This window comes from Dermacentor albipictus, chromosome 3 (genome assembly GCF_038994185.2).
Source record: "Dermacentor albipictus isolate Rhodes 1998 colony chromosome 3, USDA_Dalb.pri_finalv2, whole genome shotgun sequence".
Lineage (NCBI taxonomy): Eukaryota > Metazoa > Arthropoda > Arachnida > Ixodida > Ixodidae > Dermacentor > Dermacentor albipictus.
The window spans coordinates 189,122,648-189,141,342 of NC_091823.1; the positions used below are offsets into that span (position 1 = coordinate 189,122,648).

General features: G+C 45.6%; 1 protein-coding gene across 1 annotated transcript in view; it reads right to left on the reverse strand.

Moving 5' to 3' along the window:
* The window catches only part of LOC139057058 (uncharacterized), a 322,046-nt gene that overhangs the window by 274,663 nt on the left and 28,688 nt on the right, over positions 1-18,695 (reverse strand). The window contains exon 2 of the mRNA XM_070534850.1: positions 1,869-1,912. The gene's annotated coding sequence lies outside the window, so the exon portion shown is untranslated. The remainder of the gene's footprint in view (positions 1-1,868; positions 1,913-18,695) is intronic.

Below are 18,695 nucleotides of genomic sequence, written 5' to 3' on the forward strand. Positions count from 1 at the left end.
ACGTAGTATGGAACAACAGCGCACGGCTATCGGCGATCGTCGTCTTCGACAGTCTTCTCATTATTGTTCGCTACTGCTGTGCCTTGTAGCATGACTCTCGACGGCGAAAGCGCTATCTCGGGGCTTGGTAGGTTTGAGTGATCTCGATTCAGTCGAGTGACATGAACGATATCAGAGGAGGGTAGAGGTGTGGAAGTATCGAGAGGTTGTAACTCGTAGGCCACATCTGTCACTTGACGCAAGGCACGGTATGGGCCTGGGTAGGGCGAAAGCAGCTTCTCACAAAGTTCAGCTCGCCGTGGTGGTTTCTAAAAAGCACGATGTCACACGGGTTATAGTGGGAATCGGGGAGACGAGCGTAATATATGCGTCGTTCACTTTCTTGGGAAGTGGTCAGAAGCAGGCGTGCAATTTCACGTGCCTCGGTAGCTCTATATGTGACATTTCGGGCATATTCTGACGTTGTATCGGGAACGGCTGGGAGGAATGTGTCAAATGGTAATATAGAGTTTCGCCCATACAAGAGAAAAAGATGGAGAGAAACCAGAAGAATCATGGCGGGGCGTATTGTAGGCGAATACGACGATTGGCAGAGTGGTATCACAGTCACGGTGGTCGGTAGAGACGCACACAGCGAGCGTTTCTGTGATAGTCCTACTGAGCCACTCTGCCAGGCCGATAACATCATCGTTATGAGCACCTAAGCGCTAAAGAAGAGTCCCGCTGCAGCACAGGCCTCATACACGCCTCGTTTCGACGATGGCAATACGTTGCGCCGCTCTATTGATCCCATGCTGAACGCATTAGCATCGACAGTCATCGTGGGATGGGTTCTGCTGAACTTTCTCTATAGTAATGATACTTATTGCTATTTGAGAGGCGGAAGGTTGATGTAGTAAGTTCACCGGCTCCATAATTTACTTTGCCTTATGAAAAATGCGATGAAACTACGATGACCATTCCTATTTGTGTCCCACCATCTTCTCATGTTAAAATTAGCGAGATATAAAATGAAAACATACGTTGGCAAAATAAGCGCAGCTCAGTGAGACTCACTCACGAATTGTATTATATGCTTAGGGCTCACTGAAACTCAGGCTCACTAAAATGCTACTCATCCAGCTTCACTCGGGCTAAGACACACCAAAATTGTGCTCAGCCGCGCTTACTCACGCTCACAGTAAGAGCTTGGTCTGAGTGAGTTTGCGATCTTGCAATAAAAATAATTTTAGATATGCGTTGCCTATAGGAATGATGTTTATGACATTTTAGTCGTCATTGTTCATACGTTGGTTCTGCATACCCAATAAGTTGCTGAAACAAATTTTAACGACTGCAAAATATTGTTCAGAATTTCCCGTAGAGAATCATAACACCGCAGTGAATTACAAAAAAAATAGTAACTAGGCAAGATTTATGGGGTTTTGCTCGAAATTAGCTTTTGGATTTTGGCGATGACACTCCGCGTGCTAATATATCTCGCTCGTAATGATCAAGACGTGCGTCATCTTATTCAGCGCACTGTGGCTGACATCTCGCAGGGCGTGCGCTACGTCAACAGCTTGAAGAATAGCGTTTCATCTGGCTTCCATAAGTCGCTTCGTCTATGGGTGTAATTTGCAGCTGGCTGAGGAACACCGCCCCTCGCAGGGACGCGCGAATGTGTCGCCTCGTGCGTGAAGTGCGGCTCACTTTCCTCGCTTGAAATCATTGCTTCTCGTCGTGACATCACCGGGTTTTGGGACCTGTTTCCTCATTCACGAAACCGCACTCGTAGCCTTGTCCTTGCGGCAGCTGTTTCTGACCTGACCGTGCGAACAATGCGACTTCCTCGAAGCAATTATGCCAAACGGACCAAAGAAACTTACCCGTCTTCCAGGACGAGCGGTGGATGCTTTGCCTTCTGGGCCGCCTGCGCATTTCGAAGGAATCGTCAGTGACATACTCACATTAAGGAAAGCAGAAAAGAGTGTCCATGTAAGTGCCGAAAAGAATGAGAGATCGCACCCACCAACAAGTATGCCCACGTGCCACGGAACAAACTCTACAGGCGTCAGAATTTGGCACGAGTCAAGGTGAGGGTCATAGGAGACAATACGGCTTGCGTCATTGTGATGTCGAAAAAATTCAGCAGAATCCATCTCGCGGTGAATGGCGACGTTAATGGGATTAGCATCGTAGCAATGTAGTGCTACAGCTGAATTCATCAGTTCTTGCCTCTTGTTCTAGTCTGTCTGGGCACTTGCCCAGTGCCACATACCCATTCTGGTGGTATTGGCCAAGAATGTTCACTTACGTAGGGCCCTATAACGTAAACCTATTCCAGTATGTTTTTATACCAATCTCCTGACGTCAAAATTTGCGTAACCGCCAACGCAAGGATCGGGCGATCACCCGCAGGGTTGTATGAACAGACTAATAAAACGCTCTCCTCGTTGATAGGAGGTGACTTTTGTTTGCTAGAAAAACGAATAACATTGCCTACACAAAGCGCGTTGTCTTATCTAATTGGCTGACAAGAGGTGAGGAGCACGCCCAAAGGGAGAGGGATTCTATGGGCCCGAGCCACTGCATTGAATACCGATAACCGGATTAAGAGGGTGGTGCCGGCGTCTGTGATTGGTCCGCTTTCCTTTACTTAGCTTGACGTGGCTCGTCGAAAATCGCGGCGGCATGCAACGGAAGCTTAAGAATGTCGCCGAATCGGATCCTCAGCAAAGAAGAGTTGGCAGAACGGGGCCTTAAACGTGCCGACAGTGCTCGAAAACGTTACATGGCCACGAAAAAAGCTTTATTATACGCAGTTAAACCCATGCTCTCCGGTAGGTGCGGGTCGCCAGCGTCTGAGCGAACGGCGGCAGTCATCTTTTATTGCTCTCGGAACGGGGCAGCCTGCTGCTATTCAGAAGAAAATTCAGTTTTTTTCGGCATATTAATGCATCTTTATCGCATACACGTCTCTTTGACGCGGTGAGTGATTGCGGTTTTGTGACGTCGCATGACAGGCAGGTGAAGTGGGTGCAGCCCGAAAACTTTTGACCAATAGCTGAAGGCTAATGGTAAAAAGGGGTCGAATCAGAAATAACTATTTTTCTTTTGTTCCATCAAATCATGCACAATCAGTGTGTACACGTCATATCACATGGGAAGCGATCACGGTTTTCGTGACGTAGCGTGACAGGTTAAGTGGGGGTAGTCGAGAAAAGTTTTTGACCAATCGCGGAGGGCTGATTGCAGAATCGGAATCGAATAGTTTGGAATGGCTTTACGTCATAACGCCCCTGGTGTCACGCGACCACTTAAACACACCGAATCAACCAAGATCCGGCACATACCCAGTGGCCAATGCTAGTTACACCTTCAGAGCCCCAAGTTGGCGTGAACAAAGGTGGGGAAAAATGTCATACATATCCCAAGGTAGGCGATGTTCCCAAAGAACAGGAATCCCAATAATAGCCATCTGCTTCATGTCCTAAGGTAACGCAATGCCAACTGCTCGGTGTAATGGTTAAGTTTACCAAAATACGAAAAAGAAGAATAGGCAGGTTACGGAGTCTAAACACCAAGCGATAAGAAATTAAAGCAATAAGTGGGGTGATATCTGTCAGGCGACTGTTGAAGCCATAAATAAACAGGTTCGGGAACGGATTCAGCCTTAGCCTTTGCAATCTGGGGCGTTACTTCCAAAGGAACATCCCGCGGTTCTTCATTCACCTAAATGCCACTGCTTAATGCTGAGAAGAAAATCACTTGTCTAGAGATCTCGAAGTGCATACACGATGCCCCCGGTGGAAAAAATTAACCAGAGTCACTCACTACGCCGTCCATATTATTTCATGTGTTCCTTTATGAATTTTAGACCAATTAATGAATACCTCAATGGTAGTGCCACATTTTACTGGTAATCTAGAAAGATATTGGTCGTTCAACTTCGTTCTTTCTAGTTAACGCGATCTTCCTGCAGGCATGTTTAGAGAGTTAGCGTACTTGAGACGGCGAACACCGCGACGCATGATAAGTAGCTTAAGAGTCGCATGATCACGATTATACAACTCTGACCATGCATGATCATAGTCGCCTAAGAAAAGGGAGGCCTTCTACGCAGCACCAAATTTCTTTACGTTCAACTGCAATATTCTGTTATTCCAACCCATGTAGAATAGCACTCGCCATTGTTTGTGCCGCGTCACAAGAACCTTGTCGTGAGGTTCGATGCCTTGTTTTCTACTCAACGCAGCACGCAGGAGGTTACATACTTAAACGTAACCGATTTCGTCATCTCTAAAGATATCGCAGATAAGAAAGCTGCGGAAAGCATATGCTACTATTGACTGCGTGAAGCGCGTTTTAATGCGTCAGCATCCTTCGGGTACTTAACGCATTTGCCGGGGGCTATGTATGTATGTATGTATGTATGTATGTATGTATGTATGTATGTATGTATGTATGTATGTTCGGTACTAACTGTTTTCCCGCCAAACAAGGTCACTGGATAGTTCATGGTCCAATGGTTAGAGCATCGGCCTGGCTGTGCAGAGGGAAGATGGCTTAAATGCAATCGTCAGACCATGGTGAGTCACTGAGTATGTGGCTAATGTGTACCGCTCTGCAGCGAATTTCTTTCACGCCCACATGGACCAACGTATATGTGGGAATGGGTATATACGCTCTTCAATAGAATTGAGTTTTCATTGCACTTTGAGTGTCAATCAGTTTTCAAAGAACTTTGACGTGGGTCACTGGGTATGTACCAATAGGCGTGTACTGTCCTACAATGACAAAAAAAAATCGTTTAAATTTCTCTGCTGGTGGAGGATTCGAACCCACCTCAGAAGGGTCCCCTAAGTACACCAACCCGACGCTGCAACAGACTGAGCCACAAATGCTTTTTTTTTTTCTTTATTGCCGACTTCAACACGTCAGTTTACAAAATCAGTCCGCGCGAAGAACACAACACGTATGTTAAAAATACGTCACCCTCACTTGGGGTTACATGATGAGATTAAAATTCACGCATGTGTAGCAAAGCTTCCATTCTTGGAAGCCACTCAGGCACTGGGTCTTGTATCTTGTATCCTTCAATAGCTCTGCTAACAGATTCACAAAAATACTGTCTTATGGGCCTGGCATCAATGTCTGCGTGGCTGACCGCCATCCTGGATCGCCAAATACTGTGCAGGCCCAATATCATAATCATGTCAAAAGGAATCCCGTCTTCACTCTCGACGGGCAGAAATCTAATTCCGAAAGCATCAACCGGTAAGTCTTTTTTAATCGTGCGTTGGAGAATGTCCCAAAAGAAAAGGGCTTCCCAACAATCTAAGAAAACATGTTCGATAGTTTCCGGCTTCCGGCATATGAAACAATGATTTCCCCATGGCACAAAGAAACCCTTCGCTTCCAAATACGTCTTGACTTCAAGAGTGTTCGTATGGAGCTTAAAGAAGAAACTTTTAACTCCGCCTGGTACAGTCATTCTTTTCACACGTTTTAGAACTGACTGCCATGGACCTGCACAGTACAACGACCTGTACAACGGTACCGGAAGAAAGACCTCACACAGGTCCTTATAAAGTTTCTTTCGCGACACCACTGACAAATATTCAAACGAAAATCGCACTTGCAAGACGCGACATGCCATGTACACCTCTTTAAGGAAGCCAAAAATGCTCCCTTGCATACTCTCCGAACTAACAACCAAATTTGGCAAAACCCTGCCCAACCTAACCTGACACACAGTTCGCAAAAAGGGGTCATTCGTGTCACGAAAAAACATAAATCGGTTAACCAACTGGCGCAGATATAGATGGGCCAAACCTAGTCCTCCAGAGCGGACGCGGTGAAACAGATTGGTGCGTCGTGTCCGCTCCCAAGTGCTTCCCCACACAAAAACCGCAAATACACGGTGCAGCTTCTGCACATTGACGCGAGAACAATGAATTGCTTGCAAGACATACCACAGCTTGGTTACAAAAAAAAGGTTACAAATTGTGGCACGCGCGAAAATAGACCAGCTGAAGCCTTTGAGCCTGTCGGCCTTCTCACGCATTTCAGCAACTTGGCATTTCCAATATGGCTCACTGTCGCGATAATTCTCCAGCGGCACTCCTAAATATTTTACTGGGGTTGCTGTCCAAGTCATGTTTGCGAAATTCGTTGGGGTTAAGGGCCAGTCGCCGTGCCAGAACCCCAAACACTTAGCCCAGTTCACAGCACTCCCGCTCACAGAACAAAAGTCTTTCACAATTTGAACCACAACACGAACGCTTTCGTAGTCAGCACAGAATACGGCAATGTCATCAGCATACGCGAGAATGCGGACCTCCGCCGCATGCAAACGAAAACCATGAACGCTGTTGCTTTCATTAACGCTCAAACAAAAAGGTTCAATATACAAACAAAAAAGCAATGGTGACAGGGGGCAACCCTGACGCACAGAGCGTTGCACTTGGATGCGCGCTCCCACCCCCTTATTTACTAACAACCGCGTCGTGCATCCTCTGTACGCCATGGCTACGCCTTGGCAGATGACTGATCCAACATTAACGTGCTCTAAAACAGAGAACAAGAGGTCATGCGGCACCCTGTCGAAGGCTTTCTCTAAATCGAGCTGGAGCATTGCGATGCTTTCATGCAAAGCATCGCAACACTCGAGCACGGACCGGGCTGTGTGTATGTTGGTATATATGGTGCGACCTTTGATACCACAGGTCTGATGTGGTCCCACTAATTCTTGCATCACGGCTTGGAGTCTTTTAGCCAGAATTTTCATGAAGATCTTGTAGTCTACATTAGTCAGGGATATGGGTCGGTAAGCGGTAACCTGTCGCAGTCTAGCTTCATCTTCGCTTTTTGGTATTAAAATTGTATGGGATGTTAAAAATGAAGGAGGAAGCATATCCTTGTCATAAGCCTCATTAAACAGTGTAGCCAAAACCGATGCTAAATCATCTTTGAATGCCTTATAAAGCGGTGCTACTAGCCCGTCTGGTCCTGGGGACTTTCCCGGGTTGAGGTCTTCTATGGCTTTACGCACTTCTTCTGTTGAAATGGGCAGTTCTAGCCGCTCTTTCGTATCATCACTAAGCCGCGGCATTAAAGAGAGGAAACGGGTCTTGAAGTCTTCGGTTCTTACTTTGGTGTAACCAAAGAGCCCGCTGTAGTATTCATAAAAGGCCCTTTCTATATTTCCTTTGTCTACGTAGATTACACCGTTCCACTCTATTTTTGGTATGTCATTCTTGCGGGCGTGCCTTTTTTCCAAGCCGAGAGCACGTTTTGTGGGCATTTCGCCCGCTATCAGCCGCTGTGCCCTCGCCCTCACGATCGCTCCTCGATATCGCTCCGTATCTATTGCCTCTAGTTTCTGCTTGACGGTGCGCATTTCTTCGGTGCAAGTGCCTGGCTGCTTTCCTTCTTGCATTATCAAAAACTTTAGGTCATCTCTCAGCAGCCACAAATGCACTTGGTACGTGCCGCGTTTTAATGAATGTCTTCCACGTTAACCCTTAAAGTGACTGGGTATGCGTCGCTCTTCAATGAGTTGCTCGCCAATTTGGCTCAATGAGTATGTGTCACTGTGTCGCTGCCTGTACGGCAAGTGAGGAAACAATCCTCGGCGTTCGCAGGCACGCTTGTCCCTCCACGCTTGTCATCTCGGAGGCCATTTCTCCCCATTGCCACTAGATGGCGCAGTGTCTGTAGAAAGAAGCGTGACAGTGGAGCCCAGTTGCCGCATCACGCGATTCTCAGCACTAATAGGTACCGGCTCCCCGTGCATGGCGCAGGTCACGCGCAGGCTTCGCGACGGTGCCGCTAGATTGCTTCGAGTGTTCACAGGGAACTGCTAAAGAATAGTTCAGCTGCAGTACACGTCTCACACATAGCTCGTTTCGACGGTGTCGATACGATGTGTCGCTATTATGATCCAATGCTAAGCGCATTACCGTCGACAGTCATAGTGACATGGAGTGCTGCCGATTTTTTTTTTCTGATCTGCAGATGCCCTCCTGAAGTAAAGACACACTTGGAATCGTAAAACACCTCAACAAGACGAGACACCAGACGCAGCAAGACACCAATACAGCGCTGTTCTTCTTCGCCTGGTGTCACGTCTTTTTGTGCTGTTTTCTAATTCCAAGTAGGTCACACGAACTCGCCCAAGCTTCCACTTTAACAGTAAAGATAAAACTGTACAGGAGCTCTTGAGGCATGTAAAATTGAAATCAAAGTTTGTGTTGCCAAACTTCAGTTTCCTTATACTATGCGGAAATGAGATTGCTGAGTTCTTGCTATTGATGGTTCGCCTCCTGCTACTCCTGTTTTTCCGTCAGCTTCACGACGCTTTGCTATGTGGATGCTACAGGAGTGCAGAGCGCTAGATAGACTGTCTCATGTAGGTGCACATAGAGGGTGAACCAGCGATCATGCACCAAGTTAAGAAAAAGTATGGAATATTTTACGTGAACAAAAGCAAGTGAACGTTGCTTATAGTCTAGCTGAGAAACTGCGAGTACTTGTTTTGGTAACTTACATTCAATAAGTAAATAAAGCACTTATCGAACTATTTCCTTGTTGTTCTAATTGCCGAGATGGTTAGAGGGTATAGTAAAGGTTCGTAAAAGGCAAAGAAAATCAAGTGTTTCCAGCAAGGTAGACCAAGTGTGCTTACTTTTCCCGGCAGATAGAGAAAGCATGCGAAAGAAAAAAAAAAGAATTTACGCAGAAACTTCTCTGGGAGTTATCTAAGTATGCGTAAGCACTTAGCCACTTGCTTACTTTTCCGCAGCCTGGTGCTGTTATTGATGGTATGAAACTCGATCCGATGAAAACAAAATACAGCGCTGCGGCGACATGAACTGCTGCTGACGGCGAGCCTAGATGAATTTAAGCAGCAAGCACTGCAAGTGGCGGCGACAGATGCGGTTATGACGTTGCGATCATAATAAGCTGTTATCGCTTTCTAGCGTCTTATGCATCCGCGTCGAACCATTGTGAACTGTGATCACTGCGGCGGCGGCTGCGTATGGCGCGGCCGCATCTTGAAAGCAATCTGCGATGGCGACAGACAAACCAGACTGCTGAACAGCATCGTGTGCTCTAGTGTGTGTCTGGCCGCTGAGTTCGCGTTGGAGAGGCCTCGATTATTCGGTATGAAAGCCAAGGAAGAGGAAAACATTTATTTGCAACGGTGTTTTTTCCGCATCACTGTAAATGCGTTGCCCTGAGCAAGTCAGAGATTAGTGCCTTGCTTTCCCACTGAGATTGCTTGATGGCGCTGCTATTCAGCGTGGGCGTGCAGTCACATGGTAATTTTTGTATTTCGCAGACATTTGCAGGAAAAGTAGCCACGCTGTGTGTACGTTGCTCAAGTCAATTTGACGTGTCTTGCGATTCTAGTTACGTCTCAACGCGGCCAAGGGCATTAATTATACGATTACCACGAGGCAACCTAACCCATTCATCAGCGCATATCCAGAAGTCAACGCAGCATTGATGCCGATTGTTCACGCGTCAACAAAAGACCCCTCTACCTGGAGCTGACAACTTGAACTAATGAATAGGGCCAACGTCGAATGCTACCGTGTGAACAGCTTCGGCCACGGCCCGTACAAAAGAAATTATTGAGAAGGCATTGAATTTTTTTGGTCAATATTGAGTTTTTCATTGAGGAATTTTGGAAATTTTGTTGAAGAATTGTTGGGCTGATTGTTAAGTGGTTTTGAATATTGGCCACTGAAATTTAATTGGAACACCATTGGGCGTCTCAATGTGGAATGATTGTTAAGTTACCATTGAAATTCCATTGCGCTTAGTCGGCTCGTTGTGTTCATATTGTTGAATAGTTGTTGCGTTACCATTGATAATGCATTGTACTGACGTTGTGGTAGTTCTGTTGACCTGTTGCTGAGTTATTATTGTCACAGCACTGAAAAGTACGTTGTGGCCCAGTTGAAATGTCATTGAGATTTCAGAAGTGGCCATTAAAATATGATTGACATTTCATTGGGCTAGTGCATTTTTATTCACATATTCAAATAGCTTTGCTATTCACACTTGCATGCCCCGGTGCCTGCTCACAACTTTCACAAACAAAAGCAAAGGAGAGACTGATCAATTGGAAGTACCTTTATTTGCACTAAAGATGCGTGCCAATGAAACATTATTACAGTAAATAAGGCACCACTACATCGAACCTGGACACATAGGCTAGTACCTACAGCACTCTTAACAGTGTAAATACATCTGAAAAAACCTATACATATGCATTAAATCAAAACGATCATTGTGGCCTTCCATTGCGACTTAAGTTTCTGACTACAAGGCAAAGCGACTCAAAAGGCAGGGCTTAAGCATACCCTTTTAAAAACCAACGTTATACACATGAACACTTGAAGCTGCTTGCGTGTGAACACACACAAGACATCTGAATACGTTACATTAAAATGTTTCGCACGCTAACCCATCACAGGAACAGTTACGGCTGATTGTGAGAAGGCAAAATAACAGACTTGAAATAAATGACTTCAGGTAAATAGATACAAGCTTTAGCACACGTCTTTCCCCGCGATTAATTTTAATGAAGTACCAAAGTAGACTTGTCTGAGCTTTTAGTCTTCGAGATGTATATATTTACAGGTTGCCCAATTATTTTATAAAATAACATCACTCAACTTAGCTATTAATTGATGAGACATCATTTAGAAAGTTGTCTGGCGTGGTGAACACCTGAATCATGTTTCTGAGGAGCAAGTTTGCAAGAACAGTACACCATTTGTATATATTAAATTGAGGTACAGATGAGTTTGTTGGAGGTATTTCCTCAATTTAGTGAGCTCATTTTCAGTTAATTTTTCTGGACTTGCACAAAGCTAATTAGAGCACTTTTTGGGGCCTTTTCCACTATACCCAGCAACTAAGTGATACCTCAGTCAATAAAGAGATAAGGCAAGGCTAATACCTTGAACGATAAAAGAAAACAATTATTGAGCACAGAAAATTGGTAGTAACACACGGCTAACACAATTCCAAAGAGCCAAATAGTTGGTCACCTGCATTTGCAATATCAAGTAACCAAGAAATCGTCATAAAGCATGGAAAAAGGTTTCAATGACTGGAGAGCCAGACTGGTGAGACAGTGAAAAACGCAAATAAATGCGTATAAGAAAACCAATAACCTCAATTGCACACGTAAAATGTTATTAAAATGCTACGAACATTTTACTGCATAAAATACATAAAAGTTGCAAGAAACTTGGGACAAAGCCTGTAACAAAGACGGAGGGAGATACAGTACCCGTGTTGAAAAGAAATTACAAGTGATATACATGCATATTTAAGCTCAAGACAATTTTTTCTGCAATATTTACAAAAAGAGCCTATGCAGTGACGGCATAAAAGAAGGTTCCTGCGCCTGGAGAATGCAGCCCAGTACAAAGCAGCATCATGACAATCGAAAACTAGAGCTTAGTATGTTTAAAACGTACGAATACTTGTATGCCTACAGGCTTGTGACATGTCATGTCTTGAATGGATGAAATTTATAAATCTCACACAAATGAAGTTACCATCACTCTTATTGGCTTCCTCAGGGGACTCCTTGAAGTTGAACTAGAAAAATGTACATCAGTGCTAAAAACAGAGAAGATAAGACCCTATGGCGTTCTTCCTGAAATAATCAGCGCAAATATTTCATGTATCGATTCTATGGACACTTCGCCAATTCGGTGTACATTTATATTTGACAACCACCCGAACAGAGACGAGAAGGATGAATTAAGGTAGGAACACACATGAACGCTGGCTCATTTAGAAGTTTATTCGTGAAGACAAAGATTTTAAACACATTGGCCAACTTCACAAAGGAAAAGCCATGGATGCGCAGCAGAAACAGCCCGGCAGGACAAAAAAGGATCGAAAGACATGTCCTGTAGAACAAACATGTGCGTCAAAAACAAAACAACATATGAAAACTGAAAGGTTTGTCCTGCAAGTGGTATTAACGTGAAATACTGCAGCAACTCTTTCCCACTAAGGGTCACATAAATCTTGCTTATGAATTTTTCTTCGTGATCAATAATTCTTCCATAAGTCATCTTGTGTTCTGGTCTTTGTGATGAAACAATCATTCTTTCTGCTCTATACCTCACACCAGAGGAGTTCCAGAAGCAATATTTATTGATCACAAAGGAAACAAATGCATAACCAAGTTATATGTTGCCCTTAGTGGGAAAGACTTGCAGTTCTCAAGAATATTTCCCGTTGGGTAGTATCACTCATCGGACAAATATTTCGCTTTTTCGAAAAATTTGTCCAATAGCTGTCGTTTTTCACGCGCGTTTATTCTACATGACATGGCTTTTTCATATTTTTTTTCTTGTCGCTCGTGGCTGTTTCTGCCACGCATGCACGGCTCTTTACCTCTGTCAAGTTGACCAGCGTCTTTAATACCCGTCTTCAAAAAATAAACTTAGCTGAACTTGTGCTCGTGTGTCCTATTTTGTCGTCCTATTTCGTCGACCTATTTCGTCGTCCGTCGTCCGCCTCTGTTCGCGTTGCTGTTTCCAGTACGCACGTGTCACTTGGTTAGGCTGGTAAACATTCTCGCAAGCAAAAGGAAATACCTCCCTCTAAAGGTAGCCCGTCCTTCACTACTAAAAGCCAGAGCATATCGAAAGTAAGCCTTCACAGCGTCCATGCGGCAGCTAGTACACCACAGAGCAGCACAAAAAATAGCTAAAAATCCCACTTAATGGAGAGTGGCAACGCAGATGCGAGCTTGCTAGTGAATCAGCCACATATCAACGGGTGTCTCTTGCAAGACGCCAAGGTGCTCTTGACGTAGAACACTTTAGCATCTGGGCATTTGCTGCATGCGTAACCTGCGAGAAGGGAATGCGGACAGAAAATGAGATTGCGCGGATTCAGAATCTGCCACACACTGCACATAACTACGCACAAAATAGAAGTGCACACTATACTGCCAAGTAAAACTTTGCCACTCCTTACGAGTGTTGTCTAGAAAAGGAAGAAATGGGTCACTACGGTAAATGTTAACTAAGACACGCACAGCGATGTTTCACAGCGGGGAGAAATATTCCCGGCTCTCTCACAGAACAAAAGACCACGCGACAGTGGATACCCAACACCAAGCAGATATCGAATCTTTGGTTAGAAGTCCAGCAGCAGGAATGACCTCAAAATACGCCGAGAGCGATGCGAGCGTGAGCGTGCCTGTACGAGTGAGAACATGCACTGCTTCCATAGAGAAAGGGATTGAACAAGAGCGGACACTCGGCGAAAATTGGAAACAGGAAACAGGACACGCTGTACTTTTAACAACGACGAATTGGGGCCGCGAGCATCGAGAAAAAGAAGAATGTGAAATGAGATTAACAGAAATTGCTTTATTTTTTTTTCTTCTTTCCCGGAAAAATTAAAAATATCTGCGTATAAATTAAACGAAACTTTGCGACTTACTTTCGTTGCCTAGCGACAGGCAAACTGGCGAATGACGAGCCAAATGTTTACGTCATTCGTCAGATTCACCGCCGAATCGAGAGAGAGCGGCCGCGCATCTGAGCGTTGGACTGTTCGGGCGCCCGTCTACCTGTTTTTCTATTTTGGTATTTAGCCTGGTTTGGTGGCCTCCCGGCGAATTATTGCGTTCATTCGGAACTTCGACAATGAAGCACTGCACTATTGGACTAGGTGAGAAACTTTGTTCGACAGTTTGCGACGCACTCCAAGCAATTAGGCTTACTGCCCGGCAACTAGGCTAGACTTGTGACGCAGTTAACGAAAAACAGCGTGGCCGTCGTGGAGCAGTTAATTTGAATTAAAGAATCGCACTGGGAGATGTTTGCGACGCTTCCTATAAGCTCCAATATTGTTTTAACTAATTTCGGTAGTTTTTGGGCACGCTAGTCGCACAGGGTGCTGTGACGCAGTTTCGCGTGTACTGAATTTTACTGTGACAAGTTTTGGCGCTTTCTCTGACTTCCAACATTATTGAAACTAATTTCATAGCTTTTTGGGCTACGTTTCGACCGCAGTAGGCGCGCCTGGCGCTGTGACTCGGTTAGCGTAAATCAGCTCGGCCGTGGTGCGCGGTTTCGCGCTTTAATGCACTCTGACGCCGAACATTGTTGAAAATTATTTTCGATACTTTTATGTTATGAGGCCCGCTAGCCGCGCCTGTTGTGACGCAGCGAAAAGCAGCTCGGCCGTGGTGACAGTTTAGCGCGTACTGAATCTTATTCCGACAAATTTGTCGCAATTTGTATGTCCCCGCAACAATTTAAGCCTTCTTTCGGTACCCACGCTTGTCGAAAACGCGACGAGCAATCGTCAAGAGTGATAACACGGGAGTGCGTTGCTTGCGCCTGCAGAACGCGCAAGAGATAAGCCAAGGAGCTCAAACGCCAGGAACTAGTAACTCGAAAATTCTGTCTTCTGAACGGCACCCACGCATTTTGTCTTGAGTGCGAGTAGAAGGAATTCTGCGAGCGTCCAGCATGCTCTGATTGAGAGCCTGTGTTGTGGCCACCTCTGTGTACTCGTAGCGTACTATCGCGTCGGTTGTAGCTAAGTTCGCGAAACGCGCCGTTGCCCGCGCATTCGTGCTATTAAAGTGCAGGAAATCAGTATTGGGAAGAGGGGAATGCTTGGAATTAGAATGTGTTTGTGGTATGTACGGTATTGCTTGGGATGAGTCGCGTATTTTCTACTCCGTGTGTGTAAATACGAACTGCTTTTGTTCGTAATGCCGCCCACTCACCACTTTCGCATGCTTCGTCTCTACAGGCATTATTCTTAGATGTTAATACCAAAATAACGCTTGTAATTTTTTCAGCTCACATCGTCTGCTGGAGCTTCCTGCGGAAACTACTGCTGCTTACCTGGTGCCACAACGCTGGACGAATGCACAAAAGCCCGCGACGAGCATTTACAAAGAATAAAATAAACGTTAATTTTTCCACATTTCACAAGGAGTCTTGCGTCTTTATGAAATTGCACGTGTCACATATTCAATGGAGGCTTGTGAAGATCGTTCGCAATCAATTTTACTTAATAAAATAATTTGCAAATAAATATTTAATAAGTAAAAATATGTAAATAAATATTTGCTGCAAAAGCAAAAGGAAAAAAACAAAAAAATTGGAGCCGGCGTGACGCGCACCAGCTAGAATTCAAAACGCGCGCGCACAAAACCGAAACCGGAAGTGTGCTTCAGGTTTTAACATCCACGGCTTGGTGCGCTGCAGTCAATTCGGCCGCTGGGCTCTATGGGAGTGTCCGCTCTTGTTTTATTCCTTTCTCTATGCTGCTTCTTTGAAGCTAGCTGCTTCGGCGTGTCTCCGATGATCCCACGCGATTTGTGTGCAGAACGTCGCGTACACGCCCTTGCGCGTTTTGCGCGGTAGCGTCTGCGCAGTGAGCTAGATTCATGCACGCGTAATTGTTCACCGCGCAAACGGTGCGCGAGGCGACAACGCGCCGAGTGGCGCTCCTTTCGCTTCTGCAAGCAACGCACATTCGGATCGGCCCAGCCCATGGAGGCAGCAGAGAACGGTGGCATGTTTCGGTTATCGCCAATAAAATTGTACAGTACGCCTTCATCAAAAACGCGCCGCGCTAGATAAAGATGCTTACTGCGGTAGTTTTGGCAGTGACAAGGGATACGACGAGCCCGTCGGCGGCTGTGTTTTTTGCCGACGTCGTCACCACACCTCCGTTCATTTGCGCTGTGTATACGTGAACAGTCACCGAGCGGAAGCTGCGACTTATCGGTTGGCCGTTCTCCGCAAATCCCAGAGGCGAAGTATATTTTCCGGTGCGCCGCACCATTAGGCGCGACCTAAATCGAGGCACGCTTAACCGCTTCGGCACAAAAGGTGATCACACTAACCGTATGGTATACGATGAGCCACTACGGATTAAAAAAAAATCATTATGATGTCTTACGTGCGAAACCAACGCTCTGATTATGAGGCAGGTCGTAGTTGGGGACTCCGTATTAATTTTGACTTCCGGGAAATGTTTACGTGCATACAATGCACAATGCACGATCGTTTTTGCATTCCGCTCCTTTGGAATGCGGCCGCTGCAGGAATCGTATCCACGACCTCGAACCACAAATTGCCATGGTGGCCGCCATAGTTATGAAATGCGAAAGCATGATGTGCAACACCGCCTTCCGGTACGAGTGTGGTACAAACGTAGCACACCTGCACACCTGCTGCACAATTATTTGTCGCGGTTCTCCTAAGCTCGTAGTGTCTGCCTAAATGCATTGAAAGGCAGAGCGCCTCTCACGTATCGGAACGCGATAACAATCGCTTAGACGGCCCACTTGAACCCCTATGATAGATGGCTTCGCCACTGTACAAAATTATTACTGCTCAGAGAAACTGATCCTTACGTTCCAATTATGTTATCTCATACAAATTAAGGTAAGGTCATTAGGCAGGAACAAATGAAGCAATGCAATTTTATGCACGTGGGCGCCGCTGCCTCTTCGCCTACTATTGTTTCAAAACGAAGTGACGGCGGCAGCGAGCGTTAGTATCGCGCGCTTTCGCTCCGGGGCATACGGTTTGCTTGAAGAAAGTGAACGGTGTGCTTAACATCTCACGCTTGTCAATGTAAAAATAGAAAAAAAGGCTGCGTGCCCAAGAAAACGAGATTACTTACCTATTTTCAGAAGCTCGGCTGCGACTCTTTTGGGGTGCCTTCTCTCCAACAGGCATCATGACCTCTACCGCGCAACTCATCAAAACAGCCAGGCTCGCACATCAGTCGAAGACTAGTAGCTGAGTCAGCCAACGACTTCAACGGATAAACGTCGCACCTATCGTCGTTAAAGCATTTCAGTAAAATGTGCGCCATGATGCCGAAAAAGAAAAAATACCGTTATCGAAAAGCACGAAACGCGAACCACCGCACAAGGCAACCAACTAACTGAGTCCGAAAGCCGTTCACAGCTTCACTATCGTATGGAGTTATAAAAACATTTCAAACACAAAATAACCGCACAGAAAAGCGACTAATTAATTAGTAATAATTTTTAATCCACTAACCTTCATAAAGTTTTAAGAACAACCTAATTTGTAGCGTAAACAACAAATTCTACGACCAAAATATGCGGCTACGAAACTAGCGGTAACGATGTGAACGAAGCTACTACGGTTGCAACCGCGTGCGCACACGCACACACCCGAACGCTGCCTTGACTTTGGTAGCGCCACCTAGAAATAAAAATTACTACTAATTTTGTTATTTTTACAAAAGTAACGACACTGGAATAGTTTATAGAACCTTTGCAGATGATGAGGTGACAAGTAAGGTGTGATAAGAGTCCGTTACCTGTATTTCTTTCATTTCCCTTTGATGTTCTTCTATTTAATTGAACATACGGGACCTGTCCTGCAGGCTTGGGAGAGGACGACAGTTCGGCGAGGCTCAAATAAATCGCATGCTTCTTGCAAGGCGAGAGTCGGGAGCAGCCGCAGATACAGCGATTAGCTGCGATACTGTTGCGGCTGTTTCTGAATCAGAAGCTCTTTGAAGTCAATGGTTACAGCGGCTGCGCGCTGCGATCTCAACGCGTATTCGTTGTTTTATCTCTAGTACCACGGCCGTTGGATAAAAATAGCTATATTTACTTTCCGGACAGAGGGTGCGTCGCAGGAAATTCGAAGATGTCTCACGTGTATGTTTGTAGCATGTGCGCCGCTTGCATCCTACGGTTCTCACAGCGCGTCGGATGCTCGAAGGTAGCGTCGTCGCGTGTCGGCGCCTGTCTTATCGCCGGCCGCGCTGCCACCCAGTCTACTTTTGGGGAACTCCACATGCGCGTAGTCACCGTGTTTGCGAGTGAACTTCGCATTCTTCTGCTCACGGAAACGTGCTCATTTGGGACCGTACCAATTGCTATGTCATCTAGTGTACGTTAAAACGACGATGGGATTTGTACACCGGCGAAGAAATAAATCTTTATGAATTTGGGCGGTCATGAAGCTAGTCTAACGCTGCGTGTTTTAGTGAGAAAAAACGGCTACGAAAGCGGGGCGGTCCCGGAGATAGGCGCTTGAAAGCGCCAGTTTTAGCGACAGCACGAGGAAGTGGCACGCTGCGCACGCGCCAAGCATTTCAGAACTTACTGGCTGTCGAAAGAGAGGAGCATGCGCGCGTTCGTGGCCTAATGGTTAGTGCACCGGGCTCAACGGCCGACGTTCAATGCCACCCCATCAGTCACACATTATTTTCTTTTTATGAAAATGAGGCGAAAGAAGAACCTACCTGCCGCAAAGCGACACCAATGATGTTGGAACGCTTCGCATTAAATTTTTCGAATGTCTTCATATGCGAGTCCTAATTATTGATACTGGACTCAACTGCTACACAACAAAAAACAACTACAAAAATCAACACAAATTACCCAATTAATTGTTTATTGAGAACACTCAACGGTATTATTGTTTTGCTAGTGTTGAGTGAACTCAATTGTTTTTGAAAATTCGTTGAAGTCCGTTGTTTGAACAGTCATTTTTGTACGGGGGATCCCCAGACTGCTGAATACTCGGGGGCGAAGGTGCAACGTCGGAGGAGAGTTCGGCGGAATGGTGCGATATCATAGGCTGAATATTGCGACCGATAGGACGATAGTGATGGGCCGCGATAGTCATCAGATT